The sequence below is a fragment of the Schistocerca americana genome, chromosome 2, assembly GCF_021461395.2.
Source record: "Schistocerca americana isolate TAMUIC-IGC-003095 chromosome 2, iqSchAmer2.1, whole genome shotgun sequence".
Lineage (NCBI taxonomy): Eukaryota > Metazoa > Arthropoda > Insecta > Orthoptera > Acrididae > Schistocerca > Schistocerca americana.
This window is the reverse complement of record NC_060120.1, coordinates 437,679,371-437,694,123: the sequence shown is the minus strand read 5'-3', so window position 1 is coordinate 437,694,123 and position 14,753 is coordinate 437,679,371. Positions and strand designations below refer to the sequence as shown.

Here is a 14,753-nt window from a genome sequence, read left to right as displayed (position 1 = left end):
CTAAAAAAGCTTGTAACTCCTTCAGCGAATCGGGCCGCAGAAGGTCGACGATACCTTGGACCGAACTTCCTAGCGGCTGGACACCGTGCCGAGAGATGGTGTAGCCCACATACTCAATGGACGGATGGAAGAAGTTCGACATACGCAGTTTGCAACGCAGGCCCACGGACCTGAATTTGAGAAAGAGGGTTCGAAGGTTGTGCAAGTGTTCCTTCATGCTGTGGCCTGTGACAATTATGTCATACAGGTAATTAATACAATGAGGGATTGTCGATGTGACGTGCTCAAGATAACGCTGGAATATCGCCGGGGCACTGGATATTCTGAAGGCCACGGTGGAGAACAATTCATCAGAATGAGGCAATGGACAGGTGTCCACCACCAATTGGGAATTAATGGTGGCCTTGAAATTGCCACAAAGACGTAATTTTCCCGAGCGTTTCCTGACAATAACGAGGGGCGAAGCCCACTCACTAGAAGAAATGGGAAGATCGACCCCTAGGGCTGTCAGCCGGTCTAGCTCTGCTTTTACCTGAGGGCAGAGAGCCAAGGGGATCTGCCTCGCACGTAGAAAACGCGGGCGAGCCAACGCCTTCAATGTTAAGTGAGCTTCAAAGTCTGAAACACGCCCCAGGCCCTCCTCAAAGATATCCTTAAAGTCAGAGATCAAAGATTTCAATGATTGATAGGGAATGTCTTCGGAGACCAACTGTACAGTGTCTGTGATAGAAAAACCAAAAGCTTGAAAGGCATCCAATCCAAAAAGGTTAGCGGAGCTCACATCACTGACAACAATAAAAGTAAGAGGCTGAGTGACTGATTTGTAAGTAATGTCGCTAGTGAATTGCCCCAGTGGGAGAATGAACTGTTTACCATTACCGCGTAGACACTGATAAACAGGCGCCAAAGGGAGCAACCCAAGGTCAGAGTAAGTTTTTCTTGCTAGTCTTCCCACCAGCTGCGAACACGATACGGGAATTGTTTACACATTAGCGTCCCGTTTTCCTAGCACTGACATCTTCTTCACGCCTGTATCTACTTGCAGTTGTAATCGGCGCAACCAAACTGCCACCTCGATAAAGAGTTTGTGTGCCGATGTATCGTGAGCCCAGCCTGAAGAAACTTCCTGAATGTCAACGTCCATGTCCTCTGTACCTGCTTCCTTCAATTCTTTTGAGGCTGAACGACAAACTTTAGCAATGTGTCCCTTTTTATTACATTTGCAACAAACGGCCCAACGCTGGGGGCACTCTGACCGATCATGATGTATATAGCACAACGCACAGGAAGGTAACAGGGGCCGGTGGCCAGTACTCTGTTTACGCACCATTCGGGAGCGGCTGTAGCGGCCGGATTGTACCGCTCGCACGTCGTCCACCCCGGACATAGTGGATGCGGCCACGCTGCCCTCAACTGCCGCGACGTCGCACCACGCTTCCAACTGTTGACCTGCGGTGTGAGAGACTTCATACGATTGAGCAATGGACATGACTTCCTCAAGGGAAGGGTCTTCCAACTGCAGGGCCCAATGCCAGACCTCCCTATCATGGGCAGAACGAACTATGACATCGCGCACCATAACGTGGGCATACGACTCTCACGACTGCTCCGTGACAAAATGACACTTGTGACTAAGACCGTGCAGGGTAGCGGCCCATGTCCAGTAAGACTGATGGGGCTGTTTCTTGCATTGATAGAACTTGAACCTAGCCACCACAACATGCGTGAGGCAGCGATAATATGAAGACAGCAAGGAACATAAGGCATCAAAAGACAAGGACGAGGGTTCCTGCAACGGCGCTAGCTGCCACAAAACTTGAGATATTCAAGACAAGAAAAGAGCACGACATACCTCCCCATCGGCAATATGAAATGCCTGGAAATGCTGCCAAAGGCGATGAACATATGCATCCCAATCCTCCGCCGTCTCGTCATACGGGGGAAAGGGAGGAGGGAACGGCGCTGGAGCAGACTGCGTGGAGAGCAACGCGGGAAGCACTTGTTTCATGGTTGCCAAGAGCTCCGTCTGCTGCTCAACCAAAGCCCGCACTAAAACCTCCATGCCGTGGATAAGCTGCGAAACCGGAACAATGACGCAACATGCGAAAGAACTACCCTATTCATTGCCACTTGTGTAGTAACACGATTCACGTTTTCCGTCACACTTCACATAGCGTAGACCGGGAACTGTCTGCTAGGCATGCCCGTGTGAACTGACTGGGCATGGCCCGTGCTGCCTGAGTTGTTGTTGTTCTGCCAGCACAGGGTGCGGCCAAATTCTCGCATGCCCTCTGGTGGACGGGACTTTACTTGCAGCAACTACTGTCCGTGACGCGCCATGCCGATGTGCACCTCCCGCAATCTTTCTGGTGGCTACTGCACTCCCTGTATTATGGAATTAAAACTAGACACAGTATTAGTATCTATTCCTTATCTCTTGTGTGTTTATGCATAAACCGTCACGCAGAATTGTGAATTATTTTGAGCTAATGACTATTTCATTTACTGTGATCACAAAATGAACTGAAGTTTTATGCATTTCTTGGGTGACTACTTACCTTGAGGATTCTGATACCATTCTTGTAACACAATTACCTTCATTGCATTTTAATAAGGTTATCTTTCTGACTGTTGTATAACTTGTAATTGTAGGACCACTTACCATTTATTTGAGATTAGTTACTGGAATAAACATTATTTAATGTAATTCTCTGGTGTCATCTTCAAAAATTTCAGACATTAGAATAAAACCATTTTACTAATTATTTATTATCTTTTATTTAATATTTTTGATTATTTTATTAATTCATACTTCTAACTGATGCATTCACAATTTGACAGCAAGATCACAGGTACATGTTATTATTTGTAGCGAGTTTAGGAGCAGGGCATGACAGAAGATCTAAACGGTCGCCCCTGCGAATTTATTGAGCCATTTTTTTTAAACAGAGCTATGCATAGCCCAGTTTTCTAAGTATCTCATTACGATCCTTTTTTTTTTTTCAAAATTTAAAAAAATAAAATATTTTCATGTGACAATGTCAGCACTGTAAGTGTTGCAAGTAGCAGTTACGGCTGAAGAATAGCAGGTGTTGGAATATGCCTATACCTGCACATGTCAACAGCTTGTGCTTCACAAACAATAAAGTCACAGTCATGCTGGAGGATTGTTGTTTGGTCTCTTTATACTCCAAACCCACCAACCGACCATGCTGAAGGATATTATATCAAGTTATCTGATACACATATTCTACTTCTTTTTTCTTCACTTTTCAAATAAGTGTGTCGTGTTGCAGAGATTCACAATTGAGGACAGTTTATAAGAGATGTGAGCACACTTGATCCCTCATGAGAAATGTCAATGTTATAAAAAGTGTATGCCAAATGATACTTTTTCATGGGTGGGCAAACATTCGTTTCTTATTATGTCATGATGATTGTATTCATCAATGAGTGTCCACTGTTTGCCAGGTGGACAGGAATTATGTGGGCTACCCATATCAAGACATGACATTTGCATACTGCAAAACTCTATTCATCAGGCAAGGTGATTAGAGGATATCAATTTAGTGCAGTCCAATTTTACTTATGTTTTCTCTTGTCTCAACAGACGAACAATTTTATCAAAGCTTAGTGTGAGCTATTTTTAAGTGTGCCTTCTCCCCAACTTTGCGGAAAAGAAATATTAATTATAATGAAGCTGGAAAACGTTGTCATATCATAAACTTCGTACAACTGGGGTACAAATAGAAAGAAAAATAAATGTAGACATTACTCAGTTGCAGGAACGCTAGCTGTTAGTTGAATAGGAGCCTATGGCTGAGTGTGTCACAGCAGAAAAGCATGTGGAAACCACAAATACTGATCAACAGTATTCATCAAATCGTGTGCATATGTGCGTATTGCCATATTTTCAGCTGTGCTGTTTATAATGTTAAGCTGCAAACACAGTACACAAAATCAAAAATTTACGATACAAAAAAACTGTACAATACCTTTCTGCTGTACTGTGATTATGTGTCAACTTAGCTTCATCCTTGAGCTCCTGAAAGAAGGATGGAGAACATCTGTAATAATAATAAATAACAATAATAATAACAATAATCACAACAACACCTGTGTGGAGTTGCCATTCTTCCATCAGGCACGTCCCCAGATATAAGATGGAGAAATATTGATCAGGTATGGAGGGTATCAGAGAAAAAAAGATATCTTGGGTGGACCAAAACTGCCATCCATAGATCACGTCTCTATGACATGTTGGTGTCAGTGTTCAGCAGCACCTGCACCACGTTATAGATGCAGCTGAGTAGTCAACTTTGGAGCCCACAACCTAAGAAGTTATTTCAGTATCGTCACAGCAAAGTGTTCCTAAAGCAATTAAGCATGCTGACAATATCCCCAACAGATGTAACTGCTGCAGGTGATAAGTAACAAGGTAAAACCATCAATACAACAAGTCACACATCTGTGCGTTTTGGTTTTGGGGAGCCCAAAACAACACGCAAGGACGATTCGGATCACTGTTGTAAATACAATCACAAAATTAAAACCCAGAATAAACCATTGGCCTGGAACATTAAGAGCTGACTGTACAAAGTAGTTGATTCTAGACATGCACAAAAAAGAACTTTGATCTAGCTTGCCTTGGAAACCTGCATTGCATAAACGTTTACTCTGTGATTGCTTCACTGCAAACTAGGATCAACAGTAACTAGCAACATTTTGCAAACAGAATCAAGTTCAGTTGCAGTCATTATGTAACAATCTAGTGAAACTATAAAAGAGTAGATTTTGTTTAACTCAAGTACAAGCTGAAGGTAAATATAAAATAAAGTGCTGTTAACACTCCCACACTGATGATCTTAGAAATGATTTTTTGGATTTATAAAGTTTTGTCCAAGAGAATAATGGTGATGTAGATAATGACTACAGTTAATTGCTCCAATAAAAATTCTTAACGGAAAGTATGACTGGGAAATTCAAACTATTTGCAGCAAACAGTTAAGTTTATGGAGATCGACTACATTCAATAATGACTGAACATCTATTACAAAAAAGACTCTAAGCTTGAACAGCAGTAACTTCACATGTCGTATTAACTTTTAATCTATCGAACAAGTGCTTAATCTGCTGTGGCAACTGCACATCAATTAATGAACAGAAATAGTATGAACGTGTAAGACAATTATTAAGGTCATGTTTACAGGCCAATTACAGAATGAAGTTGTCTTGGAAGCTTAGTGATTACATGCTGAACTAAAGTGCCAATGGTACAGCAGTTTGTGAATGTAGGTCAAACCCCCCCCCCCCCCCTCCCCCCCCCCCCCCTCTCCCACACACACACACACACACCTCTGACAATGCTGGTTAATCTGCAAAACAGCAAGCTGCAATGCACTGCATCATTGTACGTATTAAACTGTAGGTCCCCAAATAGCTGGATATCAAATGTCTGAGAAAGGCAATTATCATATCAATGAACCACTGTAGTTGTAAGACCAACCTTTTAGTAGGCAGCAAACAACATAAATGTGTGCTCTGTGTTAATAATTTCTTTAGCAATGAGCAACAGTGGCTTTAATACCTCCTAAGTATTAAAAAGCACGTTCAGCAAATGCTGAAAGTATAACACGATGCCACAGTCATCTACAGTTTATGTTCACAGTGCAGCTGGATGTGCCTCCTAATGGAAAATGGTAGGCGGCCAAAAATTATCAACTGTGAAATGGTATATTCTCTAGAATATTGGTTACAAAGATAACAATGACAACTCTATGTTTTGAAACCATACCAAAGGACAATGAAACATGCTTTTTCCTAGCATTAAGGGCCACTGTGATGGCCAGTACTCCATGTCCAAGAACCTTAGTGCTGAGAATTATACAGTTTCTGCAGTATTGATTGGCATCTTCATTGACCACATCTGGTGTACCATGAGCTGCTCTCAGCTATGCAAGAGAGAGAGCACTTTTAAACCTGCCATCAGGGCAAGCTCACTATCCGTCACTTGCTGTTCTCCATTGGGTGGCGCCAAGCATACTGCCACCAGAGCTGATGTGATCTAACTACATGCAACACTGATTGGCCATCTTTTTAAGCAACCATGCTCAGCGTTTCACACTGAGGTTTAGTGCATTGACAGACTTATCAACATTAGTACAAAAGACTGCAGTGAGGACAATATGTCAACTTAGAATGACACTACTAAACACTACTGTGTGTCAGAGACTTAAGTAAGTGTATCAGCATTCAAGAATATTTGTTACAATCAAGAACTTTATTCTCTCAGCACCACAGAAGAACCTACAACAGTTCAAGTTACATATATCTCAACTCCTAATGTACACAGTGAAAATGAACAAATTACTGAGTTATCTTCTTGTACACGCCTAACTGTGTTTGTTGGCCACCTCCTTTACCAGTACAACTGTTTCTTTTCATTTGTTTTGCAGATATCTATTTCTACATTTTTTAGCTGTGGAGAAGTTTCTTTAAGAAGCTTGAAAGGCTTCATCTACTTATCTTACTCCATCTTTACAAAATGAAACATAGAATAATAAACATTCTGTATCTATGATGTAAGATTAATTCCTGCAGTCAAAAAGCAATAATCATGTCAATGGTTGATTTAGAGGTGTTGCCAAGCATGTCTCATTCAGTTGGTCTATGTCCAGTGTTACACAACATAATTCATGAGCTGCATTCATTTTCTGAATACAAAGGGGAACTCACATGCTGGGCCTGAACAGTTTCCTTCATACTTACAGGTTCTGGAGATCAGTGGCCAGACACCAGTTTACAATAGCAGTATGACACAATTCTCAAAAATATTCGAAAAAATTGACTTTGAAGATTTACACGTGCTGTTAAGTACAAAACATTTCATGTAATGTAACAGAACTGGTAGTAAATGAGTGCACAGCACCGAAATCTAGTAATTGCAAAGTTACTGGTTTCAATCCCGCTTAAAGGAATTCTCTTTTTTTATTTTTATTTATTTATTTACCTATTTTTTTATTCAATATTTATTAGCAAATGGTAATTTTAATTAATAAATACAGGATTAAAAAATAACATTTCACCATTTTTTTATTACTAATGACATGAAATGCAAGTATTCACAACAAAATAAAACTCTGCACAAAAATGCAAAACATCACATTTATTTCTAATCTCTGAACAATATTATTGACATACAGGTTCAATCTAAAAGTTGCATACAGACTTAAGGAGCTGACTGAAAAGTCAAAATACAACAACTTTAGAATAGGAGCTTATGGTCTTGGAAGTAATCCTCAGCCAGTGAAAGCTTATGAATGTCAAGAACACCAAGGATAATCAATGCACATACACCGCAACTTCAGCACAGATAATGTACCATTCATGCATACACAAAACTTCTTGTCATTCAAACAAATTCCATTTGTTGTCATGCTGTTAAGGTCTCATGTATAAGTTGAAGTGTACATATATCTGATTACCATTTGTCATTGGAACTAATTTATTTCTGAAAGTAAATGTAACTGTATATCTAAAAACAAAGATGCTGTAACTTACCAAATGAAACATTGGTATGCTGATAGACACAATAACAAACACAAACACACACACAAATTTCAAGCTTTTGCAACCCACGGTTGCTTCATCAGGAAAGAGGGAAGCAAAGGGAAAGACGAAAGGATGTGGGTTTTAAGGGAGAGGGTAAGGAGTCATTTCAATCCCGGGAGCGGAAAGTTACAGCATCTATGTTTTTAGATATATTTTTCTCATGTGGAATTTTTCCCTCTATTATATTCATGTCAGTAAATGTAACTGGATAGATGAAAAATCTATTCACCAAGAGGTAGCAGGAGACCACACACATAAAAATGCACTGAAATTTGCATGCTTTCAGAGCCAGTGCCTCCTCCTTCTGGCAGAAGGGTTGAAGGGGAATGAAGAGGGGTGAAGGAAAAGGACTACTGAAATTTAGGAAATGGTGAGAGTTCAGAACAGTTGCCCAGAACCCCAGGTCACGAGAGACTTCCTAGATGGGATGAGAAGGAATCTGTGCTCTTTGACAAATGTGGGTTGTTATTGCAGTACTTCTATGGATTGGTAATGTGCACTGCAGCATTCCCAAAGACAAATGCAATGTTTGGGGCATGTACAGTACTTTGCAAAATGTAATAGTACACTTACAGTGTCTGACGATGTTTGTGGTTGCCTTATATGCTTGGTAGTGTGTGTCAGAATTCTGTGTGATGTAGTTATGGTTGTATTGAACATGGTAGTCACAGCTGAGTAAACAGAACATCATCTCTGCTAAACTTAAGGTACATGTGCACTGTTTGTCCTTGTTGTTCCAACAGTCCAAAGCATTCACAGAACTACTTCCAATATCATAAATTCCTACTCCAATATTGTTGTATGTTAAATCCTTCAATTTGTGCATGACCTTCTGAATACTGCTTTACATACTTTTCTTTTAACAGTAACACATTTCACATTTCTTTATCAAATTTTTATTACTTTCTTATGGATGGTAACGAAAAATAAATGTATATTATTCACAAAAATCATAATTCAGTATTTGCTTGTGTGGTAATTAATATATCCATTTGATAAAAAAAAAAAATTTGAAATAATTTTTTTAAAAAGGTTGCTAAAATCAGATTCGTACCTCCAACTTTGCTATTTACAAGACTTTTACACTATACTCTCAGCTACCGATGGCTCTGTTATGGTTTTTGAAATGTTTTGTACTCATCAGTTCTTGGAAATCATCAAATCTTGAGCAACTTGTACTGTCTCCTTGTAAGATCAACATTGATCTCCAGAGAGTGCCATTTATACAGTAGCCTCTAAATATTCTAGCACTGATAAAAGGTAATAAACCCAAAGAACTGGCAAATATGCTCAATTCACTACAAAGTAAAATATCATCATTACAACAAACCAGATTTACACATGAAGAAACACCAGTTTAAGATAATTATAGTATGTGCAAAGAGAAACCAGGAAAAACCTCACTAGGTACTACATTCATAATTAACAAATCATTAACAGATTCAGTGCTAAATTTTTCAATACCTTCAGAAAGATTCCCTCTTCTCACAGTACAGTATGGGAATAAGAGATACACATTAATTAATGCATATGCATCAACCAATAATGACAAGAAAAAAATAACCCAGAGAAACTACAGGAGTTCTGGGAACAATGGTACAAAGTTAGATAAAGTGCCATGTAAAAATGTATACATTTTATTAGGAGATTTTAATGCTCAGACTGGTTAAGAAAATCTATTTGGAAAAATTATTTGTAATTATTCTGTTTGCACATAAATGAATATAAATAGAAAAGACTCATACATCTGTGTGAAAATTTTCACATGAAAATAGCACTAACAAAATTCATAAAGTTACCTAAAAACATTATCAACCAATAACATGATTAGAGAATTTCAGGTAGATCATGTTGCAACAACTGAGTGGAATTCCAAAGGGATAATGAAAGTGAAAAATAAAAAAAAAGGATTCAATAAAGAAACTGATCATTTTTTTCAACAAAAGTAAGCAAACACTCCTATAATTAGAGTATCTACAGCTAAAATAATTATGCATAATGAAAGGAACACTCAAACAAATTAAAATATATTGAGATGTTGAAATGCTGCTTAAAACTGACTGAGAGTCAAATTTGCCACATTAGCCGTTTTATTGCAGTTGCTCAGTACTGGCACCATGCACTTACATCCTCAGGTGTTCTTAAGGTCTAATTGTCCCACATTATTTAAAATGCATTAAGCAATTTAGTTGTCATGGGACATTAAAGTGTTCCTTTCAATATACAGGGTGATTCATGGAGATATGTTATTCTACAAGCAAAACTATAGACAAAAGTTCATATAGACATAGGTCCACAAATGTTTAGTTATGGCTAATAAGATATTTTACCTGAAATTCAGCAACTTCGCTAATATAAAACCATCACAAAACTGTACAAGGATAAAGTGTAGCACGATTTCCATTTATTATATTGTTATTAATCTGGTGAATCTAATAAAAGATGTCCCAGGCACATAGCTGCAGTAGTTTTCCAGAATATCCACAGAAAGAAAGAAGTACTTTTGTAAAATTTTTAATTTATTAACTACTTGGCCCAAGTTGTTTTTTTAAATTCTAGACAACTGCACAAAGTTTTCAACAGAAGTTGTAGAGAATTTAATTTTGGAAAAATTCCTCTGTGGTAAATTTGAAAGATATCCCTATTTCATAAATAATCTGCAAACTACAACAGTTACTATGTGGTTTCACTTAAATACACAGTTGTTGTTATGTTCTTTCACTGAAAAATACAGAAAACTCACTCGTTTCAAGGTTTGGAAATGACCGAAACAACTCACTATCGGTTACCAACAATGACATAAAAGTTCCTACATTCTTAATGGAAAGTAAACAAATTTATTTGTATAATAATCTCTCTTCCTCTGGATGTTCTGTAAAACTGCTGCAGGTACATGTCTGGGACACGTTTTATTAAATTCACTAGTCCAGTAACAACAAAACAAATGTAAATCAAGCTTTACTTTAACCCTGTACAGGTTTGCAATGGCTTCATATTAGCGAAGTCACTAAATTTCAGGCAAAATCTTTTATTAGCCGTAACTAAACATTTGCAGACCTATGTTTATATGAACTTTTTGCTTTAGTTTTACTTGTAGAATAACATATTAAAATATTTACATATCTCCATGAATCACCCGCATAACAAAAGTAAGACTTCTGGTCCACAATATGCAATAATCAAATTCTCAAAAGATTTTTAAATTTACAAATTAAAACTTAAAGAAGATAATATATAGTTAAACAGAAGCATGAGAAAATTAGATTCGGGGAATGGGGAAGAAGTAGAAGAGAAATTACATCATGAAGCAAAACAAAAAATCCCAGAGAAAAGAATACAAAACACCTGTGGTGGACAATGGAGTGTGACAAGGGAATAACAGAAAAACTAAAGGCCTGAAAAATATGGCATGCTAATAAAAATGAAGAAGAATTGAAGAATACAACAGCATAAAAAGAACATAAAATTATTAGGAACATTGAGACAATGTACAAGAAAGAGCAATTAGATTTGACAGGTCACAACTTCATGAAAAACCATAGCACAGGCTTTTATTAACCATTTTAGAAGAAATTAAAGAAATTTCAGCCATGTTTTGGGCTATGAACAATAGAGACAGGTGCAAAAACTCAGCCAAGTATAAAAATGTTGAGGCTTTTATGGCCACATATTGGTTTATTGCCTGTTGCCTTTTGTCTCAGAAAGCACAAAAGAAAAAGGCATCATGAGCTTCAGAAACAGATAAGCAATGTGGGTTCAAGTTTGGAAACCATTCTAATACACAGCTCAATCCATACAAACACTGCATGCTGATTTGCACCATGGTGCACCGCATTACGATGTTAATTATGATTACAGTCTTCATCTGAGTTTGTTTTTAGGAAAATGGGTGCATTATTTGTGTGTTCCAGTGCCCTAAAATTTAATAATGATACACCAAGAATGTGCTGCGCAGGTGGAAAGCAAAATTTGCCAGAATTATGTTAATTATCTGAACCATTATCAACACTGGTGTCAGGTGACATGAGCCAATCGAAATATTTCTTGGCAAATATATGCAAGTACAGTTCATGATTCCTAATAAGACTGTTCAGTGCAGTAAATATCATATGCAAGAATTAAACGATAGCAGTCAAAATACAAGAAAAAATTTATAATCATGCAGGATCACTACCACCACTGCCAAACACACTCACAATTTTTTTTTAATTTATTTCATGGGAAAAATTGATAAACAAATCAACTGTCACTGTGTTACAAACTGTAGTCAATCAACATTATCAACAGATCATCATGATATTTCTGTGCCTACATTCAAACAAAAACTAAAATCTTTAAAGGATTTCAAAGTCAAGCAACATGTTTTTGAGCAGACACACTGTTGGATGTATTCCACTGAATGGCAAAATAGAGAACTGCACATGCACACATTTTTATTTGGTTGATCAAAAACGTCACATCACATCAAATTGATCAAGTCATCTTAGCAGAAATACCAGATGCTGATACCATTTTGCACTTATTTGAAGTCATCACCAAAAACACGATTCATAGTCCATGTGATTTACTAAACAATAATCCATCATACACGTTCGGTATGAAATACATGGAACAATACACAAGAGACTTCTTTGTTGGGACTATTGCTGGGCATCCACTCTACTGTCTATGATCAACCAAAGACAACAGCAAATTTATCAGATGAAAAAAAGAAAAAAAAAAAAAAAAAAAAAAAACTATGGCGCTGAAGTCGATACTTGTTGGGTTGTATCATATTCACCATTACTCTAAAAAAATACACAGAGAACACATCAAAATTGAGTATTACCAGTTTGATAAAATTGGTCAAGTACATTAACTGCAATTTTCTCATTGTGCACAGATGATATGCTTACTAGGGAGTTACTTCATTCTGAAGTGCCAACATACTAAGCATGGAATGCAATAGCTGACAATTTCCATTATCGTAAGTGAGGTAAAACAGCTGCAGAATATCCCAATTTATATTTGACCAATGTGTTAGTCCATGTGTACACTATTCACTCAAACAATGAATAATGTTTTAACTTGCATTTACTATTAATTAATGTACATGGACCAATATCCTTCCAAGAACTGAGAACAGGAGACAGTCAAGTATGTGGCACTTATCGTGAAGCCTGCAAGAGTTAAACCTTGAGACTGATGCACATTTGGACAGTTCGCATGCTGATGCATCAAATACTGCTCAACCACAGCAAATACATATGTTATTTGCAATTATATCAACAATATGCTTCTGAGCCAATCCAAAAGATCTTTGGGAATAACACAAGCTACAAATCAAAATATAGATATTCAATTTATACTAATTTTTTATTATGAAGCATTTGTTTCAATTGAAGACATGTTTGGCACGGGTAAAATTGGGAATGGTTGTGCCTGCTCGCATGTGATTTGCAAAGACAAACACACTCTGATGTTGACAGATTAGGCACGTTTGTTCAACGAATCTTCCAAAATTGGTTAGAAAACAACACTTAGCATATGACAGAATTATGAATGCAATTACAAGCAAAGGAGTGAACTGAATTTCCTTGATGCACTCAGAGGCACAGGCATAACTTTTCTTGAATGAGATTTTCACTCTGCAGTGGAGTGTGGGCTGATATGAAACTTCCTGGCAGATTAAAACTGTGTGCCGGGCCGAGACTTGAACTCGGGACCTTTGCCTTTCGCGGGCAAGTACTCTACCAACTGAGCTACCCAAGCACGACGGGCTTTAATAAAACTAATTGGTTACACATGTATCATTCAAAATATTTTCCATCGCTGGCCATTATTTTCTCCCACCTTTCGGGCAGTGTACAAATCCTGCGGCAAAAAAATTGTTCATCTTTTGAAGCGATCCATGAATTGATCCAATTTGTGACTTCTTCATGAGATCAGAAGTGTTGATCAGCCAGGCCATGTGCTATTGATCTAAACAGGTGATAGTCAGAGGGAGCAATGTCCATATGTAGGAGGTAGGGTGGGGTAAGACTTCCCATTTTAACATTTCCAAGTATGTTTTGACCTATTTTGCAACGTGGGGTCAAACATTGTCATGCTGCAAAATCACTTTATGGTGTCTCTCGCTGTACTGTGGGCATTTGTCTTTTAATCCTCAGCTCAAATGCATTAATTGCTTTCGATAATGAGCACCTGTGATTGTGTCACTTGGTTTTAACACCTCATAGTACACAATGCCAAGCTGGTCCCACCAAATGCAGAGCATGATCTTGGAGCCATGAATATTTGGTTTGGCCGTCGACGTGGAAGGACGGCCGGGATATCCCCATGATTTTTTTGCATATAGGGTTATTGCAATGAAGCCTTTTTTTGACCCCGGTCACAATACAATGCATAAATCCCTTCTGTTTTTGCCTTTGAAGCAACTGTTCACAAACACACAAATGCCATTCAACATCTCTTGGTTTCAGCTCATGTGGAACCCAAGTTTCTTCTTTCTGAATCATGCCCATAGCCTTGAGACATTTTGAAATGGCTTGCTGTGTCACTCCCACTAATCATGCCAATTCTTCTTGAGTTTGACACAATGTCCCCAATTCTGCATCTTTGAAAACATTCTCTCTTCCACCACTATGCCGGTCTACGACGTTAAAACCGCTATTCTTGAAGTGTTGAAACCACTTATGATGCAGACACAAATCGACTAATGTATGAATGAGGTTATGTTGACTGAGGTCCAAGCTAACTGCCTGATGTCTGCGATCTATTTCATTCGACCGCTATTTACCGTTGTCACCACCTATCGGCAAACAGTGGAAGCAAAGTTGTACACCTTGTACATTTTCACTTTTCATTCAGTAAAACAGCCACATGAGGCACAACATTTTAATTTATTAGTTCTTTACTTCAAAATGTATTGGTGACGCACTTTGCAGACATTATTAACATATACCACTGATTGTATTCGCAAAATTATGTCATTCTATGACAGATAATTCAAGTGATATTAAGTCATAAACACTGAAATGTGTGAAAAACTGCTGCATTTATTTCTTTTTTGCAACTAATGCTATTCACAGCACATTTCACAGACAGTATTGAATTACATTACTGAAAGTACCTACAAAATTATGTCGACGTATGACACACAG

The 14,753-nt window shown here is 38.0% G+C and overlaps 1 long non-coding RNA gene across 1 annotated transcript in view; it reads right to left on the bottom strand.

Moving 5' to 3' along the window:
* Window positions 1-3,995: 3,995 nt before the first annotated feature.
* The window catches only part of LOC124592723, a 63,409-nt gene continuing 52,651 nt past the window's right edge, over window positions 3,996-14,753 (bottom strand). Inside the window, exon 3 of the long non-coding RNA XR_006977607.1 lies at window positions 3,996-4,045. This is a non-coding gene — a long non-coding RNA (uncharacterized LOC124592723). The remainder of the gene's footprint in view (window positions 4,046-14,753) is intronic.